The sequence below is a fragment of the Mus musculus genome, chromosome 5 (assembly GCF_000001635.26).
Source record: "Mus musculus strain C57BL/6J chromosome 5, GRCm38.p6 C57BL/6J".
Taxonomy (NCBI): Eukaryota; Metazoa; Chordata; class Mammalia; order Rodentia; family Muridae; genus Mus; species Mus musculus.
In genome coordinates, this window is record NC_000071.6 from 119,567,781 (window position 1) to 119,589,201 (window position 21,421).

A 21,421-nucleotide genomic window follows, 5' to 3' on the forward strand; every position below is an offset into this window, starting at 1 on the left:
GTCCATGGCTTTGTCTCAGATGCTGACTTCCCAGCATCCTCTATTCCCGTTTCCCAATCGTTTGCACTATGAGTTCACCACACAACCCCCCTCAAAGCTAGTTGCCTAACTGGGAAAGGACTCGAAGAAGGGTATAGCTGTGACCTCATCCTGTCCACATTTAAACCGTGTCCCCGAAACACTCCATAATGGAAGCACAGTGGTTGACTCTTCTGTTGGTGGAATTTGAGGCCGTGTGACAGGTGTCCAGGGGAGACATTTCTGGGAGCCAAGGAGGTAGCAACATCTTCCAAGCACACCCCTGAGGCAGCTGCCCGGTCCTTCATTTGGACAAGCATGTTGTTTTGTTTTGTTTTGTTTTGTTTTGTTTTGTTTTGTTTTGTTTTTTCCTCTGAGGAAATTCATTTCAGGGCAGACAAGTTCAGCCCTGCAGAGCTGGCTAACGGTCCCCAAAATCTCCAAATGCAACACTGCTACACAGTCTTTCCCCCCAAGTTTAAATGCTCCCTGCAACAGCAGGAAGACTGAGTGTGGAACCAGGCAGCTGAGGTGAAGTTCAGCTGTCTTGCCTCCCAACTGTGTGGCTGAGGCCACTGAACCTCTTGGAGATTCACTAAATCCCCTTACCCTCAATAAATGAATAACTACAGCATTCTCATTGGGAATGGCAATGACGCAGAGTAACAAGAGTAATGTGTAGTAGGTCGGAGATGTAGCCATTTACATTTAGTATCTTTGTTTAAGATTATGTATTATTATTTTATGTGGATAGGTGTCTTGCCTGCATGTATGCCTATGTTCCAGTTGAGTACAGTTGCCCCCAGATGCACAATCCTGCTGCCTATACCTCCTGGGAACTGGGATTGTGGGCAAGCTCGAACATTCCCAGCAAGTGGCAGGCATGTTAATGAAGTGTGTTATCTTTTGTACGTAGCCTAACACAATATCTATGTGGGGGGGGGGTGGAGATAATGAACTTAATGAGAAAATAGGAATTACCTAAATACAGTTTTCTTTGGAAGATTTCCTTTTTATTATTTTTAATGTGTTTATGTAGCAGTCTGTGTACACGAGTCCAGGTACCCAAGGAGAGGGGGCGAGGAGAGGGCGCTGGATCCTCTGTGGCTGCAATTATAGCGCACTGTGAGCAGCAGGGTAGTGGGAATTGAACTCTGGCTCTCTGCAGGAACTGTCCCTGCTCTTAGCTGTTGAGGCATCTCTCCAGACTCTCCAGACATATTTTTATCTAATTAAACTAGCATTGGTAGTACTTATGCTTAAAACTGTTTGTTGGTTGTTTGTGTCAGTGTCACGTGTTACCCAGGCTGGTCTTGACCTCAATTAGGAGGCGGAGGCAGGAGGATGGTGAGTTCAAGGCCAGCAGAGGCTACATGTTAAGACTCTTAATTTTTCAGAGAAATCCGGGTGGAGAGGCACCTGCTGCCAAGTCAGACAACCTGAGTTGGGTCCCCACAGGATGGGAAAAGAGAATCAGCTCCCTTGTATGGCCCTATGATTTTCACATGCATAACATAGTGCACACACACACACACACACTAATTAGTTAAACAAAGTTAAAATACACCCTGTAGAAGAATAAACTGCATATGCCAACCATTCCTTCTCCATGTGTGTCCCCACACAGAACAGAAACAAACCATCTCTTTATACCTCCTCTGGAGGCTGTTTATAAGGAGTCCAAGCTCTGTGTAGGAGAAGGAGGAGAAGGAGGAAGAAGAGGAAGAGGAGGAGGAGGAGGAAGAGGAGGAGGAGAAGAAGAAGAGGAAGAAGAGGAAGAGGAGGAGGAAGAGGAGGAGGGAGAGGAGGAGGAAGAGGAGGAGGAGGAAGAGGGGGAGAAGGAAGAGGGGGAGGAGGAAGAGGGGGAGGAGGAAGAGGAGGAGGAAGAGGGGGAGGAGAAAGAGGAGGAGGAAGAGGAGGAGGAGGAGGAAGAGGAAGAAGAGGAAGAGGAGGAGGAAGAGGAGGAGGAGGAAGAAGAGGAAGAGGAGGAAGAGGAGGAGGAAGAGGAAGATGAGGAAGAAGAGGAAAAGGAAGAGGAGGAGGAGGAAGAGGGGGAGGAGGAAGAGGGGGAGGAAGAGGAGGAGAAAGAGGAGGAAGGATCGGCTGTCACACTCAACCCACTATCAATTAAATTAACCTGCTGGGTTTGTGTTCTCTTTGCTGGTCCCACGTCCTCTCTGGACTCAACAAAGACACCAGGGAGAATCTCAGGGTACCTGCCAAGGAGGCCTCCTCTTCAGCTGACAAAACCCCACACACACCACCCCCATACATACATACACAACCACACACACACACACACACACACACACACACACACACACCACAAGTAATCAAAAACCTATTTTATTTACAGCTGACCCTCGGGGCCTCAAGCCAGGGAAAACAGATCTCTGCATGGCGTTGCTTCCTTTCTTCTTCTCCTTGGTCTCCGAGGACCCCCTTCCAGGGTTGGGGGGGGGTGATATGTCATAACATCGTGTCTGTTTATCTGAAATATTTCCCCTCGAAACGCTTGTTTGTCCAAGTGGCTGACATGTTGATATAGGTCCTGACAGGCGAGTGACTCCAACTGAAATAAAGTATAAAGTAAACACATTTGCATAGAATTTATATACAGCCTGGGTCTGAGGGAGAAGAGGAAATTCGTGGACTGAAGTCAGGAGCCCGGGTGGGGTGGGGGTAGGGGATGGATGGGGGAAGGGAATGCTTACCTCCCATCACCCCCACCGCCCCGGGCCAGGGGCCCTCCTGTATTTTATTATTTGCTTTATTTTGCCCCGCTCTCCACTCCCAGAATGACTCCAGGGTTAAAGGATTAGTCCATCCATGGGCTATTAGCAACTCTTTCTTCTGGTTTCAGCTTTATCTTCTTCCTAGTCTGGAGGATCTTTAAGGACATCTGAGTGAATCCTGCTGAGGGACAGACACTAAAACATTAAAAAAAAAAAAAAAAAAAAAAAAAAAAAAAGAACACACAGTTGTGTGGTGGTGTCATGTTGTACACCTATGATCTCAAACTTGGGAGACTGAGACAAGAGGATCAGAGTTCAAGTCCTGCCTGGGCTGCATAGCACCACCCTGCTGCAAAGCATACAGAAAGGGACTCCTGTGCTCCTTGCGCTCTGTGCTCTCCGTGCTCTCCGTGCGCTCCGTGCACTCCGTGGCCTCAAGGGAAAGGAAGACCCTGAACTGAAATTGGGTTCTCCAGCTCCAGGTGTCCCCAGCATTGCCAGTGTCCTTTGTCTCAGATATTCAGAAAGACCACAGTGTTGTTGGCTCTGATTGGTTCTGTTGGTTCTGGTTTTCAGACAGTGTGTCCCCAGAAATGTTCCACGGAACCTGACACTAACACACTTGGAACCCACTTGGAGAGGTGCCATCCAGTTTTTCCCTGTGCTCCCTCCCTCCTCCCTTTTTCCTTCCCTCCATCCTTCCTTCCCCCTCCCTCTCTCCCTCTTCCTCTCTCTTCCCTTTTTCCCTCCCTCCTTCCTCTCTTTTTCCCCTCCCTCTCCCTTCCCTCCCTCATTTCCCAATTCCTCCCTCCCTCCGTACCTCTCTCCCTCCTTCCTTCCTCCTCTTTCTCCCTTGCTTACTCTCTTTTTCTCTCTTCCTTTTCTCTTTTCCTTTCTTTAAGCTGCATCCCATACTCACTCTGCAACCACAGATGACCTTTGCCTGTGAGCCTCTAGCCTCCATCTATCCAGTGAGGGATGTCTCACCACACGTCATTCTTCATCTCTGTTTTCATAAATGAATTGTAAAGGTGTTTCGGGAAGTCCGAGGATAACCAGCACCCCAGATTCTACCCGTGGCAGACAGGGATAATCAAGTGACCGTGTTCTCTCACTAAGCCTCAGAATCCTACACACACATGACTGAGAGCATCACACACTGATCAGGGTTTGGTCTCAAGAAAGCACCTGCTGGGGCTGGAGAGATGACGTAGCAGCTGAGAGCACTGGCTGCTCTTGCAGAGGACCTAGACTTAATTCCCAGCACTGGCGTAGCAGCTCACAACCATCTGTGACTCCAGTTCCAGGGGATGCAGTGCCCTCTTCTGGTCATCACAAGCATTACACACATGCACGTGGTATATGCAAGAAAAATACCATACACATAAAACAAGATGTAGAAAAAATAAAAGAAAGGGAGGAAAGAAGGAAGGGAGGCAAGGGAGAGAAAAAGGGGTAGAGGAGGAAAGAGGCTTGGAGAGCTGGGACCCAAGAGTCTTGGCCAATGCTTCTGGTCCCTGGACTACACTTTAGGTAGCCTGGTATAAACTCCTCCTAGCATCTCTGGTACAGAAGCAGCCAACCTCTGGGATGCTCATCTGTACACTGGCCCATTCTTTTGTCAAAAAGACCCAAGACTAACATCAACTGGGCCTGACTCATCTGCTCACCACATGGGCACAGTTCAAAAGCATCATTTCCATATCTGAGAGGGAGTGAGCATCCAAGCATTTGCTTAGGGAAACCCAAGCGCCATGAAAGGGCCACAGAATAAATCCAGGCAAATGCATTTGCATACAGTTGCCACACCTTTGCCAGGACCTGCGCTGCCACTCCAGGTGAGTCGGGCCACAGTTATATCTTGTCTGTGGCCTTTTCTGTCAGCCTTGCTTAGTTGGTTGGGTTTGCTGGGTTTTGTTGTTTTGTTTTGTTTTGTTTTGTTTTCTGAGATGAGAGTCTCTTTTCAGAGCCCTGGCTGGTCTCTAACTCAGAGATCCTCCTGCCTCTGGGATGAAAGATGAACACGGTACCTAGTGTTCAGTCATTTTTAACAGATCGGGATGCAGAAGCTTGGAGAAGAAGATAAAGGTGACGACCGGTCATACCACATACAAGCCGTGGAGCTCTACACTCAAAGGGGGCTTCCCTTCAGCCCTGCAAACTTAGGACAGACATTTTTGGTGGTGAGCATTTGTTTGCTCTCATTCAGTCTTAAATGTCCAGGCTCTCCTGCGTCTGTCCCCAGAGCACTGGGATGTGATGCCTACAGTCACTAGGCAACCCTACCTCACAGGGCACCTCAGGTCGTTTGCTTCCTGTCCTACTGTGGGAAGTCTGTATGAGTTTCTTGTTAGCTGCTGAGACAAACGGGGATCATTCAACACAATCCTATCTCAACGCCTGTAACTTAACATCTGCAGTGTCCATTGCCAGGGTCCCAGCAATGATGCACTTGCTACTCTGGGGATTAGGAGGCAGACGTCTTTCTTAATAACCATGGGGCTCTTCTCTTGCCGTCTGTGTGTCTGTCTGTCTGTCTGCATATCTGTCTGCTTCTTTCCCTCACTGGCAATCTTTGGTCATTTTCTCCACAAGAAGAGAGTCTATAAGACAGGAAGCCCATCCCATGCACTGCTAACCCTGCCCCCATCCCACACTCTGCTGGCCCCACCCCTATCCCATGCACTGATGACTCCCGCCCCTGTCCCACCCACTGATGACTCCCGCCCCCAACTCCCCAGTGTTTGGAACAATGTAAGCATGTGGCAGAAGCTCCCATGAACACCGAAGGCTATCCCCTAACACTACAAGTGTGGCTACAAATGATACGACTGTGATCTTCTGGACTTGTAATATCAAAAATCCTCATGTTAATCCCATAGCCATGACCCCCTAATATCACAGTGGTGGTGCCTCCAACTCTTCAGATCTCTGTAACAAAATGCACTAAAGTAAACAGGGCAAGGTGGCCCCTGTCTGTCATCTTGGATCACAGGAAGGGGGGAGGAAGAAGACTTGGGAGTTCAAAGCCAGCCATGGCTAGCTAGTGAATTTGAGGATAGCCTGGGCTACGTAAGACCCTGTCTCAAAACAGTTCCTCGGGGACCCCTTCTAGTGAAGGCTCTTTTCTGTCTGCAGACTTCGCTGATATAGAGAAAGCCTGGGCTGGGAGAGACCTTGTCTCAAAAAGGAAAAAGGGGAAAAAAAAAAGAGAGAGAGAAGAAAGTTGGAGAAAGGGAAGAAACTGGGGCTGTAGTGGCCAGGGGATGGAATACTTGCCTAGGCCATGCATGGCCCTGGGCTTTATCCCCCGTGCCACAAAACAGAAAAGAGTAAATTTAGACAGACACTCACAGGGAGGATAAAAAAAAAAAAAAAAAACTCGGTGAAAGTGCTATCCAAAAATGGAGGGAGACGAGGCAGCCATAATTCCAGAAACATCCAAGACCCTCAGAAGCTGGGACTGGAGAGATGGCTCAACAGTTAAGAGCTGGCTGCTCTTTCAGAGGACCTGCGTTCAGTTCCCAGCGACCACATTGTAGCTCTGTAGCTCGGGTCTGTCTGTAACTCTCGTGCCCTCTTCTGGCCTTCTTGGGCACTGCATCCATGTGGTGCACATACATACACACACACACACACAGGTAAACACACACATAAAATAAAAATTAACATTAAAGGAGAAAAGACACCCGGACATTAGATGCAAGGCTCCCGGAGTGCACCTGTATTGTGTTACCTCTTGTTACTTTTTTTAAAAAATCTTATTACACTTCATTTATTTTATGTGGAACAAGGCTGTGCTTGCTACTTAGGGCATATGGAGGTCCTAGGACAACCTAGAGGAGTCAGGCCTCTTGTTCCACCATGTGGGACTCATGAGGCTTGGCAGCAGGTGAGTTTGTCTGCTAAGCTAAAGCCATCTCATCCTGGTCATTTTCAGACACCCAATCTGAGAGCTTTTGCTACAGTGGCCCTATGTCACACTGACCTTACAGAACGAGAGCCCGGAAGGTAGTGGTGTATGCTGGGCCTTAGGCATTCAGGAGAGTAGTCAGATGGAGGTCTGTCTGGACTGGACTGAGACCATGTCTCAAACACGATGATGATGATGGTGGTGGTGGTGGTGATGATGATGATGGTGGTGATGATGATGGTGGTGGTGGTGGTGGTGGTGGTGGTGGTGGTGATTAATCACTAACAGAGCTGAGATATCGTCTCAGAGGCCCCCTCTCCTCAGACAGCCTCTTTTCTGCTTCCACCCAGTTTGTACAATGGTTCTCTAGAGGTTTAGTCTAGAGGAGGAGGTGTCCATAGTTATAAAAATCCTCTATATTTTACCAGATAGGGGGTGGAAACCGAGTCTGAGGAGAAACTTGCCAGCCATACACTGGGCTGGCCAATAAATCAGCAGCCAGGACTCTTTATCTGTGGTGAAGGCCCAGGCCCATGAGGACATGAAGTAAACACCCCGTATGCTGTAGGCACCACTTGAATGCTTCATTTCTCAGCCAAGACCCTGCCCCCATCTCCCTCCAGCCCCCCCATCCATCACCGCTGCAGAGTAAAACTGGGTACAATTCCTACATCCAGCACCCATGCTTCAAGGCCAGCTGGGCATGAGGAGAAGCCTGCCCCTCCCCGAACTGACCTTCTGAAATGCCCTTTTCCCCAGTGAGTGAGGGCTGGCAGAGCAGGCCAGGCTCGGGGTTAGGCCTTGATAACCCGAGATCAAAGCGGCCTGTCAGAGGTGTCAACTGAGAGGCAGCCAAGACAAGCGACACACACGGGCAGCTTTATCTCCCCGCTGGCTGGCGGGGAAGCACCTCGGTTCCCGGAAACTATTTCTGGACAGGCAGGAGAGAGAGAGAGAGAGAGAGAGAGAGAGAGAGAGAGAGAGAACGCGTCTATGGCTGAGACTGCTGGTCATGCTAAGCCAGTCCAAATCTGTTCAGGGACTCTGTGCGCCAGACGAGGGCCCTTTCTCTCTAGGCTCTCTCCTCATTCATCCCCAAGTTCCTGTCTTCACAGGTGCCTGAGCACTGCGCAACAGAAGTTTGTCTTCTTGACAGGCAGCCAGATGGCTCAGTGGGTAGAGCGGCTTGACCGGCGTTGGATCTCCTAGACACAACTGGTGGAGAGAGAGAAACTTGTCCAGTAAGGTGTCCTCTGACCCCACAGTAAATAAATAAATAAGTAAATAAATTATAAAATGTGATGACGAATTTAAAACAAACATTTTCTTCCCCATCCCCTGCAACATATCCACATTGCAGGGGCGGGGGGGGGGGGGGTCCAGACCCATGTGCTGACGTCAGCAGTTATTCCTCATGAGTTTTTTGAGACAGGGTCGTTCTCCCTGGCCTACAGGGGCTGAGCTAGCCCCAGGGATCCAGCCACTCCAGGATGGGATTACAGCCTTCTCTGTGGGTCCTGGGACTCGAACTCCGGTCCTCCTGGCTGCACAGCCAACACCTCCCTGAGTCATCTCCCCAGCCCTGGCTTTTGTTTTTTACTTTTGTTATTTTGGTTTTGGGGTTTTGGGCTTTTTAAATAGGGGCTTGTGAGTAGTGATGGCTCGCACCTTTAATCGCAGCCCTTGGGAGGCAGAGGCAGGCACAGCTCTGTAAGTTCAATGCCAGCCTGGTCTACAGAGTGAGGTTCAGGACTGCCAGGAATACACAAAGGAATCCTGTCTGGAAAAACAAAACAAAAACAAAAACAAAAACACAAGAAGGAAGGAAGGGAAGAAAAGAAACAAGGGCTTATGGGAGGAAAAGGAACAGGGGCTTGCGTAGCCCAGGCTAAACCTACAGCCCACTCCTCCTGCCTCCACTTCCCAAGCACTGAATTACAGTCTGCACTGCCACACTCAGCTATTCTCTACAGGCCTGATAGACAGATCATCTCTTCTATGTCCTTGGCCACACACGCCTGCCTTTCCTAGTCTTCCCAGCCACACATATGCACAAACACATGTACAGAATGCTTTCCTACATGCACATGCATTCACACATATACACACACTCACACACACACATGTAGTCACTCACATGCATACACTCACACACATGCTCTCACACACACAAACATTCACTCACACTCACAGACATATGTGTGTTCACATGCATCCACATGTACTCACACCTGCATATACTCACATGCACTTACACACATACATGCACTCACACACATATATTCACTCATACTCACATGCATACATGTATTCACACACATGCACTCTGACATACATGTACTCACATGTACTTACATATGAATGCACATACACACATACATTCACTCATACTCACATACATGCATGCACACACATGTACTCACACACATACACTCACACACATTCACTCACACACATTCACTTACACTCGCACACACGTGTACTCACATACATGCATGTGCTCACGCACTCACACATGGATCTCCCTGGGGTCCAGGCTCTAAACTCTGAAGGAAGAGCCAAACACAGGCACAGATGCCAATGAAAACAGGTCTGCCAACTGCTTGTTTTCAGTCCTAACTCCAGGCCCTTTCCCTGGCTGACTCCTGGACAGCAGTTTGTTTTTCCTCAGAGGTGTTGACCCTTCAATTTGCAGCTAGAAGAAACAGCCACTGGTCTCTTCCAGCTGTGCCCCCAGCTGGGCAGTTTTCAGACACATCTACTGTAGGCTGGTTACCATAGTTCTTTCCAAGGCAAAGGAGGGGGCTGGGGGCTCAATCCCACAACTCAGAAGGTAGAGGCAGGAGGATCAGAGGATCTCTGAAACTACCAGAGACCTTGTATCCAAATATCAAAACAAAATCAGGGGCTGGAGAGATGGCTCTGGGGCAGGGAGCATATACTGCACTTACAGAATTAAACCCAAGTTTAATTCCCAGCACTCACATGGAACTTACAACCATTTGTACTCTAGGGCTCTGACACCCTCTTCTGGCCCTCTGCATGCACTTGGGGCACACACACTCAAGCACACACACACACACACACATAAAGTAAGTAAATCTTTTTAAAGAAAACTCTGTTCAAGTCAGGCGTGGTGGCACACTCATCATTCAGAACACAGAGGCAGGGGAATCTCTGTGAGTTTGAGGCCAGCCTGATCTATATAGGAAGTTCTAAGATAGCCATAACTACATAGAGAGAGCTTGTCTCAAAAATAGACAGGCAGACAGACAGATAGATGATAGATAGGAGACTGTCTAAAAAAATAGATAGATAATAGATAGCGAGAGATAATAGATAGTAGATAGAAATTTAGATGATAGAAACATGATAGATAGATAGATAGATAGATAGATAGATAGATAGATAGATAGATAGATAGGATAGATGAATGGATGGATAGTTGGATGATAGATTGATAGATGATAAATAGATATGTGATAGATAGGTAATAAATGATAATGATGATGATGATAGGTAGATAGTAGATGATAGATGGATAGATAATAGATGATAATGATAGAGATAGATAGATAGATAGATAGATAGATAGATAGATAGATAGATAGTGGGTAGATAATAATGATGATAGATAGATGATAATTTGGTTGATTGATAGATGATAGATGGATAGATATGATAGATGGATGGATGGATGGATAGATGATTGATTGGTTGATTGATTGATTGATTGATTGATGATAAATAGATGATAGATAGATAATGATAATAGTAGATAGATAAGATGATAGATAGATAATGATAATAGATAGTAGATAAATAAGATGATAGGTAGGTAGGTAGGTAGATAGATAGATAGATAGATAGGAAGAAAGGAAGAAAGAGAACAAGCAAAAGACAGAATGAACAATCACTCAGGCTAAAGGGGTAGAATGGAAGAGATGGGAAAAGAATGGAAGCTGCAGATAATCCAAGTAAATTAAGAAATGTTGGGCTGGTGAGATGGCTCAGCAGGTAAAAGCACTGTCTGCTCTTCTGAAGGTCTTAAGTTCAAATCCCAGCAACCACATGGTGGCTCACAACCACCCATAATGAGATATGACGCCCTCTTCTGGTATGTCTGAAGACAGCTACAGTGTACTTATGTATAATAATAAATAAATCGTTGGGCCGGAGGGAGCAGGGACTGAGCAAGTGGAGATGACTGGAGTGAGCAGAGGTCCTAAAATTTCAATTCCCAACAACCACATGAAGGCTCACAACCATCTATACAGCTACAGTGTACTCATATACATAAAATAAATAAATCTAAAAAAGATTTATTTATTATTATACATAAGTACACTGTAGCTGACTTCAGACACACCACAAGAGAGTGTCAGATCTCATTAGGGATGGTTGTGAGCCACCATGGGGTTGTGGGATTTGAACTCAGGACCTTCGGTAGAGCAGTCAGTGCTCTTACCCGCTGAGCCATCTCTCAAGCCCAATAAATCTTTTTTAAAAAGAAAAAAAGAAATGTCCTGAGGAAGTGGAGATGTAGCTCAGTTGGTAGAGTGTTTGCCTCACATGCGTAAAGCCCTAATCCCATCCCCAACACTGTGGTATAAATGAAGCTTGGTAGTTAAGCCTGTAACCCAGGCAGCTGGAAGGTAGAGGTGGGAGGATCACGACTTTGAGTCTGTGGTAAGGTGAAGGCCAACCTATGCTATATGAGACACTATGATATTTTAAGAGAGAGAGAGAGAAAGAGAGAACAACTCAGCATAGAGATTGGAATATGCTAACAGACAACGGGTAATGGAGACAGGCAGCACACAAAGTAATGGAGAGTGGTCCCAGAGTCTCCACCTAGAGCCAAGCCCAGACTCCTCTGTCCCTAGTTTCCCAGGCACAGGGGCCTAGGTAAATTTGTCTTCTGTTCAACTGCCTCATAGACCTCTTTCCACTCTGCTACTGTACCCGGGTCCATCAAGCTCTGGGAGAGAGCACCTCCCTAACCCTAGGCCAGGAAGATCAGAAGCTAAAACTCAAAGCGAGGAGGTGGGTGTGGTGGCACATGACTGCCATTCCAACACTTGGGAGGCTGGGGCAGGAGGATTTCTGTGAGTTCAAGGCAAGTCTGGACTACACTGTGAGTTCTGTCAGAATGGCATAGAAAGACTCTCAAAAATAAATAGATAAATAAATAAATAAATAAATAAATAAATAAATAAATAAATGGTGGGGGTGGGAGGAGGATTAGAAGTTGAAGGCCAGCATTGACTACATAGCAATTTGGATGGAGTCCAGCCTGGGCTATAAAGTGCAAAGCCCAGTTGTTACAAAGAGTACTTGATGGTAGCAACACTGGTTGGTTAAAAGCCATCAAGCCATAAATTGAGCCATCTTGAGACAGACTGGGTTCAAAATCTTCAGTTGCTATTGTTAGAAATTTCAGTCAGGTTGCCACTGGTTCTCCAGGGTCACAAGTTACTTAGCATGGCTAATCTCTGACAGAAGGCCACTCCTAGGAGAAGTCCTGACACACCCTATGGGACACCTTTGCAGACAGGGCAGGGCAGGCTTCCAAGGTGCCTTTTTGACAACTTGGAGCGATGGAGATTGAACCAAAATGCAAAGCAGACAGGTACTTGGAATCAAATGGCTTAACAATGGTGTTTTTCCTAAAGCCTAAGCCAGTTTATCTCCAAGCAGAGGGAGTTTTCTAAAGTCAGAAGATGGAGATAATACACAAAGCCCTTAATGCGGAAGTCTAAACAACCCACCCCATCATTATCTCTTCCAGAACAATCACAGCCCAGAGTCTACCTGGTTTATTGTTGCAGCCAAACGGAAGGGAGGGTCGGGGGTGTAGCTCAATGGTTGAACACTTGCCCAGCTTGGTTGAAGATCTTTGGGTCTTCACTGTAATAAGGAAAAGAAAGCAACAGATACAAGTTTTATCCTAGATGGCTCTTCAACGCATCACCTTGAAATAAAGTAAAATCGTGGGGCTATATAGGATTCTGTTTCTGCCTCGGTTTTAGAATAGGCAAAGCTAACAGACTGGGTGGAGGGACAGCCTGCCCTGGTGGCTGAGGGGCAGGAAGAAAGGAGGCGAGAATGTTATCTCTTCTGATAAGGGCTCTAGCTACAGCCCTGCGTGCACTTGTCAATATTTAGAGAATGGTGCCCTTAAGCTTTAAGCATTTCTCTGTGTGTAAATTTCCTCTCAGAAAACAAGCAAACCTTGAACTCTAGCTAGCGATGTGCATTGCTGAAGTGCTGGAGGGTGAGGAAGCCAATGCTCAAACCTGACCAAATGCCAAAAGAAAAAAAAAAAAGAAAAGAAAGAAAAACAAACCCTCAGATGAATAAATGGATGGTAAAGCCATATACAACTGACAAAAATCTAAGGAATCTATATTGTGGGCAAACGAATGGTCACAGCACAATTTGGTGTTGTTTTTTTAAAAAATCATTATTATTACATGTATTGATTGATTGGGCCAAGGCACACATGGGGAGATCAGAGGACAACCTACTGGAGTTGGCCCTCTCTTTCTACTGTGTGGATCCTAGAGATCAAAGTCAGGACATCAAGCTTAGCCACAAGCACCTTTTACCCACTGAGCCATCTGGTCGACCCACAATTTATTTATTTGTGTACACACAGACACACCTATATTTTTAACTCATTAACTTTGCTCCTTGACAGTTTTTGTATGTATGTAATGTATGCTAGCTTCTGGCCACTGTCACCCTCCCACGCTTTTAGTCCCCTTCCCCTTTGTCACACACCACACACACACACACACACACACACACACACTCACACACAAATCCTTTTGTGTTTGGGTGTGTGGCTGTGGGTTTGGTGCTAATGCATGGTGGCTGGTGGGTTCAGCTGAAGACCATGTGTGTACCCATCAATCAACCACAGTTCAGCAGAGCCAAGGTCCCTCATCCTGCTATTCAACCCAAGACTGATAAGAGCAACAGGCCCGAGGCTTGCCCAAACATTTTTTTTTTTTTCGGTTTTTCGAGACAGGGTTTCTCTGTATAGCCCTGGCTGTCCTGGAACTCTGTAGACCAGACTGGTCTCAAACTCAGAAATCTGCCTGCCTCTGCCTCTTAAGTGCTAGGATTAAAGGTGTGCGCCATTACCACCCAGCTTTCTTTCTTTCTTTTTTTTTTTTTTTTTGGTTTTTTGAGACAGGGTTTCTCTATAGCCCTAGCTGTCCTGGAACTCACTTTGTAGACCAGGCTGGCCTCGAACTCAGAAATCCACCTGCCTCTGCCTCCCGAGTGCTGGGATTAAAGGTGTGAGCCACCACGCCTGGCTTTTTTTTTTTTTTTTAACTTTTTAAAAAGCATTTATTTTTATTTTCTGTGTGTGAGCGTTTTGCCTGCATGTGTGTGTTTATGCACCACACGTGTGATTGGTGCCCTCAGAGGTCAGAGAGAACTTTGGGTCACGGAAGTGGGGCTACAGAGAGCTGTTAGCTGTGTGCTGCCGGTGCTACAAATTGAATGTGGGTCCTCAGAAAAAGTGGGAAGTGCTCTTAAGCCCTGAGCACCTCCAACCCCTTCAGGTTTTTTAATTTGCTAGAATTTCGAGTTGGAAGGGAGGGTCATTGCTGTGGTGGTTTGGTTTGGATTGGATTTTCTAAGGATCTTGGAGGGTTCCAGAACAGCCAGAGTTACACAGTGAGACCCTGTCTCAAAATATTAAAAAGTAAACAAACAAAAACAAACACTTTGCTATTTTGCCAGTTTTGTTCCTTGTTATATTTCTGTTTGCTTTAGGTTTCTTGTGCCTCATTTAAGCTTAGCTCACTCACTACCATAATATCCCCAGCCTTCTCCCAGGATTTTTTTCTTTTTTTTTTTTTTTTTTTTTTCCAGATAAGGTTTTGCTATATCTAACCCAGGCTAGGCTAGGACTCACAGCAATCCTACTGCCTCAGCCTCTCAAGCCTCATCACCACAGATACCCACATACTTGTTATTATGAGACAGGGTGTCCTTAAGTTTGCTAAATTGGCTTTGAACTCACTAGATAGCATAGCATAGACAGGCCTTCAACTTTGACTCTCCTGCCTCAGCCAGGGATTCCCGTCTAATTTGGATACAAAGCCACAATTCTGAAATTATAGAAATTATAAATTCTGTGTCCACCCACCCCAAAATGTCTGAACTTTATGTCAATGTATTCTTTCTGTTCCTCTCTCAGCCAAGGGCTCCCATCAGGCCTCTGGATGCATATGGAGCCCATTGAACCTTGTTTGCACCTAGTGTCCCCTCTTCCTAAGAGGCTATTTCCCAGAGCCTATCTTCAGGGTCCTGTTCCAAAGTCACCTCCCTGTAAACACAGGTCCTTTGTCATCTCATTCCTCTCTCTGGGGGGGTACAATGGTACTGTCTACCCACACCCTCTTGCTTTGTTCTTCCCAGCCAGCTTGCATCTGGAATGGTATCTGGAAGACAAGAGCATTGATAAATACTCGATTGATCCATAACATAATAAGTGAGCAGATAGTGACAGCTCATGCTTTCAATATATATTATATTTATTATATTATATAGTGTGCTGTATATGGTATGTTTGTGTGCATGTGTGTGTGTGTGGTGTGTGTATGTGTGTAGTGCGTGTATGTGTATGTGGTGTGTGGTGTGTCTGTGTGTAGTGTACATATGTGGTATGTGTGAGTGTGTCTGTGTGTGTTGTGTGAAGGGAGTGTATGAGTATGTGTGTGGTGTGTCTGTCTATGGAATGTGTGGGGGTAATGTATATGGGTGTATGTGTATCGTGTGTATGTGTGTCTATGTATGGTATGTCTGTGTATGGTGTGTGGGGGAGTATATGAGTGTGTATGTGTGATATGTATGATGTGTCTGTGTAGTGTGTGTATGTGTGGTGTGTGGGAAAGTGTATATGAGTATGCCTTTGTGTGTGGTATACAGTGTGTGTGTGTGGTGTGAGGGGAGTGTATGAATGTGTGTATGTGTGGTGTGTATGATGTGTCTGTATAAGTATGGTGTGGGGGGAGTGTATATGAGTATGTCTGTGTGTGGTGTATGATGCGTGTGTATGGTATGTGTGGTATGTGTGAGGGTAATGTATATGGGTGAATGTGTGTGTGGTGTGTCTGTGTGTGTGTGGTATGTCTGGTGTGGGGGGAGTGTATATGAGTATGTGTGTGTGTGTTATCTGTATAGTGTGTATGTATGTGTGTGTGGTGTGTGTATTCTGTGTCTGTGTCTGTGATGTGGGGGGAGTGTATATGTAGGTCTCTGAGTGTGGTATGTCTGTGTATGGTGTGTGTGTGCGTGTGCATGTGTGTGTATAGTGTAGCAGGGGGGTGTTCTGAGTAGAGATTGATTCTCACCTATTCTGAAGAGAACAGACTCTCTCCTTCTGCCATGTGTGGCCTGGAAACCTCACATAGTATCGGTCTTGGTAGCAAATTTGGTAGCATATGTTTTCTTGCCAAGTCTTCTGCTCCTGCAGCCCAGGGTGGCATTGAACTCTATACAGCCAAGGATGACCCTTAACCTCTGATCCTCCTGCATATCCCTCTCAAATGCTGGGATTACAGGTATGCACTACCATGCCTCCTGGCTCTATGCAATGTTGGGGAAATTCTGTGCTTGCTAGATAAGACCACTACCAACTGAGACCCAGCTACGGCCTCACCTCACCATGGTTTTTGTTTCTTCATCTCCTTCTCCTTCTTCTCCTTCTCCTTCTTCTCCTTCTCTTCCTCCTCCCTCTTTTTCTTCTTCTTCTTCTTTTTTTTTTTACAGATTTATTTATTATTGTATCTAAGTACACTGTAGCTGTCTTCAGACACACCAGAAGAGGGCGTCAGTGAGCCACCATGTGGTTTCTGGGAATTGAACTCAGGACCTTCGGAAGAGCAGTCAGTGCTCTTAACCACTGAGCCATCTCTCCTGGCCCCCTCTTCTTTTTGTATGATATGTCTCCTGTAGCCTAGGATGACCTAGAACTCCTGACCTTTCTCATCCACCTCCCAGCCACCAGTTCCAGCATTTTGGAGCCACATTATAAAGCAGCATGGTGGACACTTTTGGGAATGTCCAGGTGAATGGGTTGATACGTTCCCTACAAAGGTGCTTTCAGTTCATGGTCAACTGGAGAAACCTGTGTATAAGGGCTAAATGCCAGAAAGTGATTGTTAGAGGGCATAAGGTCATCTTGAAGGTTACATATACATGGAGCAGGAAGTCTGCTAGCCTCCCCCAAAACCCTCACACACACACACAAACACACACATGCACACGCCTAAAAAATGTAGATAAACCCAGAGACTGGAGATCACAGCTATCAACTGTCCTTGATGATTCCAAAATTGAGAATCCCACCTACCCAAGGCTCCTTGCATCTGAGGCTTGTTTTAATTTTTTATTTGTTTTGGTTTGATTTTTGAGAGGGTTCCTCCACCTAGCCCAGACTCCTTTCAAACTGAGGATCCTCCTGCCTCAGCCTCTCTGACACTGGAATTGCAACATGTGTCTACCACACCCCGTTGTACCTCAGGCTGTGTGGTGTGTATGCATGTGAGTGTGCGTGTATGAGGGTGCGACAGAGCATGTGTCTGCACTTAGGGCCTGAAGGTGACAAGGGACACATTTTCATCCTCCCTAAAGACTCAATTCTCTGCCCTTTGGCAAGGTGAGAAGATCCTGGAATTTGTTGTTTAAAATAAGAAAAGAAAGTAGATTGGAGTTTCCCGGACTTAACTCTTTTTGGAGAAATCACTTTATCTTTTTTAATTGTCCCGTTTTTATCTCCACCCCTCCAGTTCCCAAAATTAGCAATAGATATGCTAAGAGAATTCAACAGGATAATAGAAGTTAGCCATGCCCGCAGGGCAAGCACCTTCACTGGCTGAGCCCTCCTCAGCCCTGATGTTTATATTTGCCCAGGCTGGACTCAAATTTATAGGCTCAAGAAATTATCCTGCCTCAGTCTCCCTAATAAGTGTTTGTGCAGGTGGGTGCCACCATGCCTGGCTCAGCAAACCAGCCTTCAAGAAGTTCAAAGTAGGTCTGGTGAGATGGCTCAGTGGGTAGGAGCACCCGACTGCTCTTCCGAAGGTCCAGAGTTCAAATCCCAGCAACCACATGGTGGCTCATAACCATCCGTAACGAGATCTGATGCCCTCTTCTGGTATATCTAAAGACAGCTACAGTGTACTTACATATAATAATAAATAAATCTTAAAAAAAAAAAAAAAAGAAGTTCAAAGTAGCGTGGTTGAGACCACTGTGTACTAAGCGTGCACTGGATACCTGCTAAGTATCATTAGTGGGGCCTGTATAATATACTCTACCCTGGAAGAGTGGGGCGGGGCCCAGTGCTGTGTTACACTGGCCCTAAATGAACAGTACAGATATGAACAGTACAGATAATTGGACCTCTTCAAATGGCTGTTATTATAAGAAACACAGAGAAAATGAGAGAAATGTTCACCGTAGTGGTCAGGGCAGAATCTGTGCCTACTAGCTTTCTCTCCAGTCCCTGGAACTTCTTGAATAACTTTGATTTCTAGGCCAACAGGGTTAAGTGTTCTGAGCAAGGGAGAAAAAAAAAAAACAAAAAACCCACTGACCAGACTTTGTGAACTATCTCCTACTGCACATTATAGACAGAAAAACTGAATCTCCGAGAGAGTAATAGGGGCCGAGATAATACAGCTTTGCTTTTGGTTAATTTGGGCTTTGTTGTGCACAGATCTATAACACCTCGGTAGCGCTGGATGTCCTCGGTAGCGCAAACGCCCTACTAAGTCACCATTCCAGCCCTTATTTATTTATTTATTTATTTATTTATTTAGGAAGGGTGGCATACCACAGCATGCATGTGAAGGTCTGGAGGATCAAGCTCAGGAGTCCCTTTTCCCCTCTGAGCCATCTTGCTGGCCCCTGCATCTTGCATGTCATAAACGTGAGTTTTGGCATTTTTCCTTCCGGGTTTGCCTTTAGCTGAAGTAGACATACCTACTTCATTTTGTGAGACTCGGTATTCACAAGCCATCTCCCCTCTTACAACCCCCACCACCCATCCCCCCAGCAAATTCGTTCACCTCAGGATTCTACCTGTAAAGCTATTTAAAGATCAGGCGTGGTGGCACATGCCAGTAATCTCTGCACTTGGGAGACAAAGGTGGGAAGGTCATGTATTTGGGCCCAGCCTGAGCTACAGAACGAGACCCCTCGGAGGGAGAGATAGAGATAGACAGAGAGGGGGAAAAGAGAGGAGAGGAGAAGAGAGGAGAGGGGAGGGGAAGGGAGGGGGGAGGAGGGAGGAAGGGAGGGGAGGAGGGGGGAGGGGAGGAGGGGCTTGGTGATACAGACCTATACGCCCAGCTACAGGGGAGGGTATAACGGGAGGATCACGAGTTCAAGGCCAGGCTGAACAATTGGTGGCTGGACCGGTAATCCCAGCAGTTGGGAGGCAGAGGCATACAGATCTTTCTGTGAGTTCCAGGCCAGCCTGGTCTACAGAGCTAACCCAGTGAGGCCCTACCTCAATTATTTGTTTGTTTGTTTATTGAAACCAGAAAGGGTTAAAGGTGTGGCTTGACCTTGCCCATCGCCTTGTTAGCAGTCCTGGGTTCAGGATTCAGCTCCTAATGCTGATGATGGAAAGACTCTCCCTATCCAAAGACTCGGAAATTACTTGCATCAAATCTGCTTCTCTCCACTTTGTGACGGGTTTAAAATGGGGAGTACCTGGCTGGAGCACCTTGGGATGGATGACCTTCCAAAAAGTGGGGGCAGGCTTCAGTTTAAAACACATACACGTCCTATTCATTTATCACAGCCCCTAAGCTAGGCAAGACCACCTCTCTTCCCCTCTGCTGTAGGACCCAGTGCGAAGGATGAGGTAGTCTCCGAGTGCTTTTTGTTCTTCCCTGGGCTGTGTTTATCCAAGTATTTTAAGCACTGTTTCTATTATGCTATTCTGAGGCCATTACTCCACAGGGTGATTAAAATTTCTCTTGGCCAGAGAAGAGAAGACAATATCTTTGCTGCGTCCGTCCGGGACTGTTGCTTTTCCCAAGCAGCCTTCAAAGGAGAAAAAAAAAAAAAACGTAAACACCAGGCACACAAAATATACGCTCGTTGCACAGCAGGAGCCTGCAGAGTCTCATGCCCTTCACCTTGGCCTGGACTCCAAGCAGCTGGGATAGGATGGGGGAGGAGGAATGGCGATGGCGGAGGCTCTCCCATTTCCCTGTGTTGTTCTTCTTCTTGCTTGTGCCTGCTTTAGTCTGCTCCATCTCCACCTATCTACGGACAAGACAGCCATTGACTTTTCTTTTCTTTTCTTTTCTTTTCTTTTCTTTTCTTTTCTTTTCTTTTCTTTTCTCTTCTCTTCTTTTCTTTCCTTTCCCTTCCTTCCTTCCTTCCTTCCTTCCTTTCTTTCTTTCTTTCTTTCTTTCTTTCTTTCTCTCTCTCTCTCTCTCTTTCTTCCTTCCTTCCCTTTTTTTTTTTTGAAATGGGGGGTGGTGGTGTCTCATTGTATAGACCAGGATAGATGGCCTCGAACTCACAGTGACATAACCTGCCTCTGCCAACTCATCTCAGAAGGCTGTGACCAAAACCAGGAGGAGCTGAGACGCTTCCTTAGGTGTGTGAGCCAGACTTTTTGGGAAGACTTGTCTAGCTGAGGGAGGGGAAGGGAGAAAGGGGGGCAGGGGACATTCCAAGAAGGAAAACAGAAAGAGCAGGGCCAGCTGAGAGAGGTCAGAGAGCCTTTGGGAGAACGGCACAGCCTACCACCAGTCCGTATGCCCGCACCAGGGATCCTGAGACTTCCAGGCCACCCGGAGCCACATCGCATGACTTGTATTGGGGAAGAGGTAAAACAAGAAACAGACACACATAAACATGCACACTAGGTAACTAAATAACCAAAGGAATAAACGCCTGTAAAGGACTGTAGACAGAAGGAATAGAATGGAAAAGTCCAGCTTTGATTTCTTATCTTTACAGCCTACAGCCTGAGGGCAAGAGCTTTAACCTCGGCGGTGTTCTGAGTCCTTATCTGCGAAATGGGAGCTTTAGTCCCCACCTCCTGGGGCCTCCAGGAGAACACTGCTGGAACTTGGCTGAGTAGCAGCTTCCTTCTTCCTTCCTGATTCTCTTTGATGAATTCTCTTTCACTTCCCTGGTCCACTTAGCACCCCTCTCTCTCCTTCTCTCCCCCTCATCTCCTTTTTTCTTCCCCCTTTCTCTTTTTCAGAGAAACCAACCCCTCACTACCACCACCACCCCACTCCCAGCCCCCCAGGCAAGAACTGAGAGCCACAAGCTGGAAGCCCTCACTCTCTCTGGTGACTGGGGCAGCTGAGCAGACAGACAGACACCCAGTGCCCCCAGGTATTCCCTCACTGCTTTGATGAATGCTCTTGCTATCTCCCTAGCCCGGCTACTTCTAGCCCTGGAGATTTCTCTGATCTCCCTACCCCCGCTGCCCACCACTGCCCTCAAGCTGGCCGGAGTGTTTTGAAGCAAGCAGCTGATCATTAGCATCACTCTGGCCTATCTCCCAGACACACAGCAGAAGAGATTAAAGAAAGGGGCGTGTGGCGCTTGCTTGCAAGCCAAAGATTCCTGTGTCCCACCCTGGGCCCTGAAGGAAAGCTGTATTGTTCTAAAGATAAAGTTACTAGTTGTATAAAGGCATCTTTGGGAACTTTCTCCTTAGAAGCAAGGGCTTCTTGGAGTCAAGATA

General features: G+C 46.6%; 1 long non-coding RNA gene across 1 annotated transcript, besides 1 other annotated feature; it reads right to left on the bottom strand.

Moving 5' to 3' along the window:
- Window positions 1-2,348: 2,348 nt before the first annotated feature.
- Window positions 2,349-12,578, bottom strand: AW549542 (expressed sequence AW549542). The gene is made up of 5 exons (NR_045702.1): window positions 12,481-12,578; window positions 6,742-7,881; window positions 3,673-3,759; window positions 2,733-2,934; window positions 2,349-2,590 (listed from the first exon to the last, which is right to left on the bottom strand). It is a non-coding gene; the product is annotated as an expressed sequence AW549542 (long non-coding RNA).
- Window positions 6,695-7,811: an enhancer, noted in NCBI's record as "eB fragment used in the reporter constructs". NCBI's record gives its function as "activates a minimal Tbx3 promoter and synergizes with the eA enhancer in the atrioventricular canal and interventricular septum of transgenic mice E10.5 embryos, and also activates a minimal SV40 promoter in transfected Cos-7 cells, with synergistic induction by Gata4 and BMP" and the evidence as "EXISTENCE:reporter gene assay evidence [ECO:0000049][PMID:24963028]".
- Window positions 12,579-21,421: the final 8,843 nt, after the last annotated feature.